A 6593-nucleotide genomic window follows, 5' to 3' on the forward strand; every position below is an offset into this window, starting at 1 on the left:
CTTGATGACTTTAAGGGAAGGGTTTTTAAAGTCAAACTTAAGGGGGAAGGTTGTAGGGTATCTGATCAGCTCATGGGTTTTCCTCTGATTGTTGGCAGTGAGGTAACAGGGTAATATTTTGGGAATTTCAATTAACCTTGTTCCAGTCAGTCTGGCATCTACTGCTTGTGGTCAGTATGGTAGTTCCCATCCTCTATTTGGGCGGCAAGGCATCAGTTTTGGCAGAAACTCAAATATATGTATCAGATTGTTATACATATCCCTTCCGGAGGAAATAGGACTCTTATTGCTGAACTATTTTTTAAGCTATCATATTTTTCTTGCTTAAGTGCTTTTCTTTGTTTCTGCATTCCCTCAACTTTCTAATTTGTAATTACTTGAGTCTACTCCTCAGAACTTGGGGAAGGCCTAGGAGACCAAAGCCTTTTTCTACAAACAAGAAATGGAGGATATGGAGGGGCTTTTGTACCCAGGAAGGCCCTGCAGAGTCCTGCTTTTCAGTCTTCCCTTTTCTTTGCTACTCCTCAATCCTGAGAGGAACAGGGGGGAGAGCAAGAAAGAGAATAACATTTTTGATTGAGACATTAATCACAAACTCAGCAGGGGAGCTCAGTTTAGGGGGACTTGATTTCACAAGGCCACCTGCCTGCCCTCTGCCCCCATACTTATCACCTGGGTTTCATAACTGTTAACCTTCTGCTGATTTAGTTTCAACCGTTTTTTTTTTTTTCTTCTCCTGAAATATTTAAATTACAGATGACATAGACTATTTCTACCATAAATACTTCTGGGCGCCTGCATATCTGATAAAAGGATGTTTGTCTACCTAATTACCGTACCATAATTACATGAGATAAAATTAACAATTCCTTCAGTTCAGTTCAGTTCAGTCGCTCAGTCGTGTCCGACTCTTTGCGACCCTGTGAATCGCAGCACACCAGGCCTCCCTGTCCATCACCAACTCCCGGAGTTCGCTCAAACTCATGTCCATCGAGTCAGTGATGCCATCTAGCCATCTCATCCTCTGTTGTCCCCTTCTCCTCCTGCCCCCAATTCCTCCCAGCATCAGAGTCTTTTCCAATGAGTCAACTCTTTGCATGAAGTGGCCAAAGGACTGGATTTTCAGCTTTAGCATCAGTCCTTCCAATGAACATCCAGGACTGATCTCCTTCAGAATGGACTGGTTGGATCTCCTTGCAGTCCAAGGGACTCTCAAGAGTCTTCTCCAACACCACAGTTCAAAAGCATCAATTCTTCAGTGCTCAGCCTTCTTCACAGTCCAACTCTAACATCCATACATGACAGTTCTTTAGTGCCATCTAATACTTAGTCCATATTTAATTCCTTCCAAAATGTCTTTTAGAGTTAGTTGGTCTAAACTAGAACCAACTCAAGCTCCAAGTTCTCTTTTAATCTGAATAGACCTCATCATAAACCTCTGTATCTTTGCCCAGGACATTTCCTGGTTAAAGACAACAGGCCAGTGGTCTCGCAGAGTGTCCTAACTTCTGCACTGGTATGATGCTTCCCCATATCTCCTTTAACATGTTCTTTGTCCCCTGTATTTAAAATAAGCTGACAACTAGATTTAAGGACCTGATGGGATTCAGGTTAAATATTTTTGGCTGAGACTGCCTATACAGCATCACCTATAACATAACATAATATGTTATGACATAACAATGTTCAGTTCAGTTCAGTCACTCAGTCATGTCCGACTCTTTGCGACCCCATGAATCGCAGCACGCCAGCCCTGCCCATCCATCACAACTCCCGGAGTTCACTCAGACTCACATCCATCGAGTCGGTGATGCCATCCAGCCATCTCATCCTCTGTCGTCCCCTTCTCCTCCTGCCCCCTTTCCCTCCCAGCCTCAGAGTCTTTTCCAATGAGTCAACTCTTCACGTGAGGTGGCCAAAGTACTGGAGTTTCAGCTTTAGCATCATTCCTTCCAAAGAACACCCAGGACTGATCTCCTTTAGGATGGACTGGTTGGATCTTCTTGCAGTCCAAGGGACTCTCAAGAGTCTTCTCCAACACCACAGTTCAAAAGCATCAATTCTTCAGCGCTCAGCCTTCTTCACAGTCCAACTCTCACATCCATACATGACCACAGGAAAAACCATAGCCTTGACTAGACGGACCTTTGTTGGCAAAGTAATGTCTCTGCTTTTGAATATGCTATCTAGATTGGTCATAACTTTTCTTCCAAGGAGTAAGCGTCTTTTAATTTCATGGCTGCAGTCAACATCTGCAGTGATTTTGGAGCCCCCAAAAATAAAGTCTGACACTGTTTCCACTGTTTCCCCATCTATTTCCCATGAAGTGATGGGACAATGTTAGGTGATGCTATATACTTTATGTTGTAGTTCATCAAGATAAACATATCTAGTTGCCCTGAAATAGCACATCACTACTGATGATTAAAGGTATCTGTATACACTGTATACACTTATCTCCACTTTGCTTCCTTCACCTAATAATCCCTGTGGTTATAAGCTATCATTATTTAGAAATCCTTATTCTTTTGTGTGCTTGCATGTACTCCACTGTGTGCTATTATCATAACCTGCTCAACTCACTCTCTACTGATAGACTTGTTTTTTAATCTTTTGCCATTACAAATATTGTTACAGTTAATGAGTCTGTGTACATAGTATATACTTTTGCCAGTGTAACTTTGGGATAGCTTCCTAGAAATGAGATTGCTGAGTGAAAGTGTAAACGTTTCTGTGATTTTTCCAGATATTGCCAATTTCCATGGCATGCTCACCATCAAGGTATGAAAGTATTTAGGAAGTGCAAAAGCAGTTACTAATGACTTTCATTGAACTGGAAATATCAGAGACAATGTATAACATTTTCATATTATACAAGTTAGTTCACATACATACAAGTTAGTTCATGTTATATATTGAAAAGCTTTTGGTTCTGTTTTATAACGCTATTAACAAAGTGTTTCATGCCTATCAAATATAAATTTTTCTTTTATTTTACATAAAACTATTTTGTTGGGGTCCTTTAATGGACCGGAACCTGGTGGTCTGGAGTCAATGATAAGAAAGTGAAAGAGAGAGACGGAGGAAGGGAGAGAGAGAGAGAGAAAGAAAGAAAAAGACACGGGGACCCAAGCTCTGATGGAGCAAAAGTATTTTATTAGCAGAAATGCAGGCTTATATATCATTAGTAAGATGATTACTCAGCTATTACACAGGATGAAATTTTATCAATAGCCACAATATGGATAGTCCAATACATACAAGGTTGCTGACACTGAAAAGATTCACTGAAGGGAGTTACTGAAAGGAATCCACGCAGATACCATTTCTCATGATCTCAGTCCTGAGAGCTGTGTACAGCTCTACTTGTTCTTGGAATAGGAACTGATAAGGAACAGAGAGTTTATAAGAAACAGCATGTAGGAATCCTCCTGTTAAACATTCCCTGACAATTCCCCCTTATTTATTTATAATATTTGTAAAAAGGGTTTGACCATTTGAGTTTGTTTAGATTTAACAATTTTTGAAGACAACAGTAAATGACAAATATAATTGTCAACACAATCACCAAAATTTCAGTTCTAGACCCAATGCTGTGAGTAATGCTTTGAAACCATCTGTGTGGGTCTAGCCCAGATAATTGATAAGCTAGTTGTTCAGCTAAAGTTTTCAAATTAGTGGAAGAGGGCAGATTTTTAGAAAAGGTTTCAAAGATTTCTTTTTGTAATAATTATACATTCAGAGAGGCATTATCATGTATGTTTAGTAAATGAAATTTGATTTGTTCCCAGTTATAGGCACTATTATTGAATTGAACAGGAGTAACACAAAATTGAGTAGAATTTTAATCATATTTTAGTATCATCTGATTTTGTACATCTATTAATTGATCTCCAATCCATCTGATGGCTGTTTTTAGTTCCTGTATTTCATCTTGAATATCCTCAACTATCTGAGCCTGAGTGGCCCACATAGTATGAGCCTCTTAAGTCCAATTTTGGATAAAATTATCTGTTTGAATTGAGGTTTGTAAAGCAGTGCCAGTGACGGCAGCAGTGGTGCAAATAGTCATTAATCCAAAAATGCCAAAAAATCAGCCATCCAGTGAATCGTTTAGATCACCGGAGCAATTTAGTAACTAACCGGGAAGCAAGTCTAACCATGAGACCTTCTTCCCAGGGCCGCTGGAGATTTACTGGTAACCATGGATTATGTCGAGATCGAAGAATCAAAAAGGGAATCATTTCTTAAGGAAACAGAAGAGTTAAGTATATAATTTGCAATTTATACAAGTTCAGTTCAGACTCTCAAGAGTCTTCTCCAACACCACAGTTCAAAACCATCATTTCTTCGGCGCTCAGCTTTCTTCACAGTCCAACTCTCACATCCATACATGACCACTGGAAAAACCATAGCCTTGACTAGACAGACCTTTGTTGGCAAAGTAATGTCTCTGCTTTTGAATATGCTACCCAGGTTGGTCATAACTTCTTCCAAGGAGTAAGTGTCTTTTAATTTCATGGCTGCAGTCACCATCTGCAGTGATTTTGGAGCCCAAAAATAAAGTCTGACACTGTTTCCACTGTTTCCCGATCTATTTCCCATGAAGTGATGGGACCAGATGCCATGATGTTAGGTTTCTGAATGTTGAGCTTTAAGCCAACATTTTCACTCTCCACTTTCACTTTCATCAAGAGGCTTTATAGTTCCTCTTCACTTTCTGCCATAAATGTGGTATCATCTGCATATCTGAGGTTATTGATATTTCTCCTGGCAATCTTGATTCCAGCTTGTGCTTCTTCCAGCCCAGCATTTCTCATGATGTACTCTGCATATAAGTTAAATGAGCAGGGTGACAATATACAGCCTTGACGTACTCCTTTTCCTATTTGGAGCCAGTCTGTTGTTCCATGTCCAGTTCTAACTGTCTTATACAAGTTACAGAATGTCAAATCTTATTGAATTGTAAACTTCCTATAGCTAGGACAAAAGGAAGGGGAACACAAGGTTGTATGAAATATGATTGATTATAATGAAAGAAATAGTTTCTATGTCTACAATTGGTCCCTGTGAGATATCCAGTCCAAGTCCCAAGTTCTTCGGTGCTTGCAGCAAGTTCCAGATGTCCCATTGTTAGGCCCAATTTGTTTATTGAGGATGATTCAATGACGAGGGGGGAGGCATTCCACCATCAAGCCCCCCAAGAAGTCCTTTGTCAGGGTAATGCTCCACTGTAATGTTAGTAAACTTCTATGCTACTTGAGTAGCATAGTCACACATAGTGTTGTTAATATCATCTGAGAAGTTAGATACCCACATACCATAGGGTCCCCAATCAATAATGATGTTCATTGGCCACAAACATTAATTTTCCTGATTTAGCTGGACATCTATCTCAATAAATAGGAGTATATTTAAAGTCTTTATAAGTAAACCCCTTACATTCTAACTTTTGTCCTTTTCTTAGAGTTTTGGAAGTATTGACATGGTTTTTATAAAACGACAGGGCAGTAAACAGTCCAAGCAATGTGTGGAAGTTCCTTTATGGAGGCAGGACGAAAGCCCATGTTTGTCAACTAACATTACAATATAATTTTGTTGGGCCCATGCATAAAGGAAGGATTTCATAGCCTAGAGAAATGTTAATTAGTCTTCCTTCTTCCTCAGGATAAGAGGGCCCCTCCAGGCTCCAAAGAGGGGGCATATGTGTTGAGTCGTTAGTGGATACAATTGGTCCTATATATGTCCATTCATCAGTTCAGTTCAGTTCAGCCGCTCAGTCGTGTCTGACTCTTTGCGACCCCATGAATCTCAGCATGTCAGGACTCCCTGTCCATCAAAACTCCCAGAGTTCACTCAAACTCATGTCCATTGAGTCGGTGATGCCATCCAGCCATCTCATCCTCTGTCGTCCCCTTCTCCTCCTGCCCCCAATCCCTCCCAGCATCAGAGTCTTTTCCAATGAGTCAACACTTCGCATGAGGTGGCCAAAGTATTGGAGTTTCAGCTTCAACATCAGTCCTTTCAATGAACATCCTGGACTGATCTCTTTTAGGATGAACTGGTTGGATCTCCTTGGAGTCCAAGGGACTCTTGAGAGTCTTCTCCAACACTACAGTTCTAAAGCATCAATTCTTCGGCGCTCAGCTTTCTTCACAGTCCAACTCTCACATCCATACATGACCACTGGAAAAACCATAGCTTTGACTAGATGGACTTTTGTTGGCAAAGTAATGTCTCTGCTTTTCAATATGTTGTCTAGGTTGGTCATAACTTTCCTTCCAAGGAGGAAGCGTCTTTTAGATTCATGGCTGCAATCACCATCTGCAGTAATTTTGTAGCCCCCCAAAATAAAGTCTGACACTGCTTCCACTGTTTCCCCATCTATTTGCCATGAAGTGATGGGACCAGATGCCATGATCTTCGTTTTCTGAATGTTGAGCTTTAAGCCAACTTTTCCACTCTCCTCTTTCACTTTTATCAAGAGGCTTTTTAGTTCCTCTTCACTTTCTGCCATAAGGGTGGTGTCATCTGCATATCTGAGGTTATTGATATTTCTCCCGGCAATCTTGATTCCAGCTTGTGTTTCTTCC

Source organism: Ovis aries, chromosome 5 (genome assembly GCF_016772045.2).
Source record: "Ovis aries strain OAR_USU_Benz2616 breed Rambouillet chromosome 5, ARS-UI_Ramb_v3.0, whole genome shotgun sequence".
Classification (NCBI taxonomy): domain Eukaryota; kingdom Metazoa; phylum Chordata; class Mammalia; order Artiodactyla; family Bovidae; genus Ovis; species Ovis aries.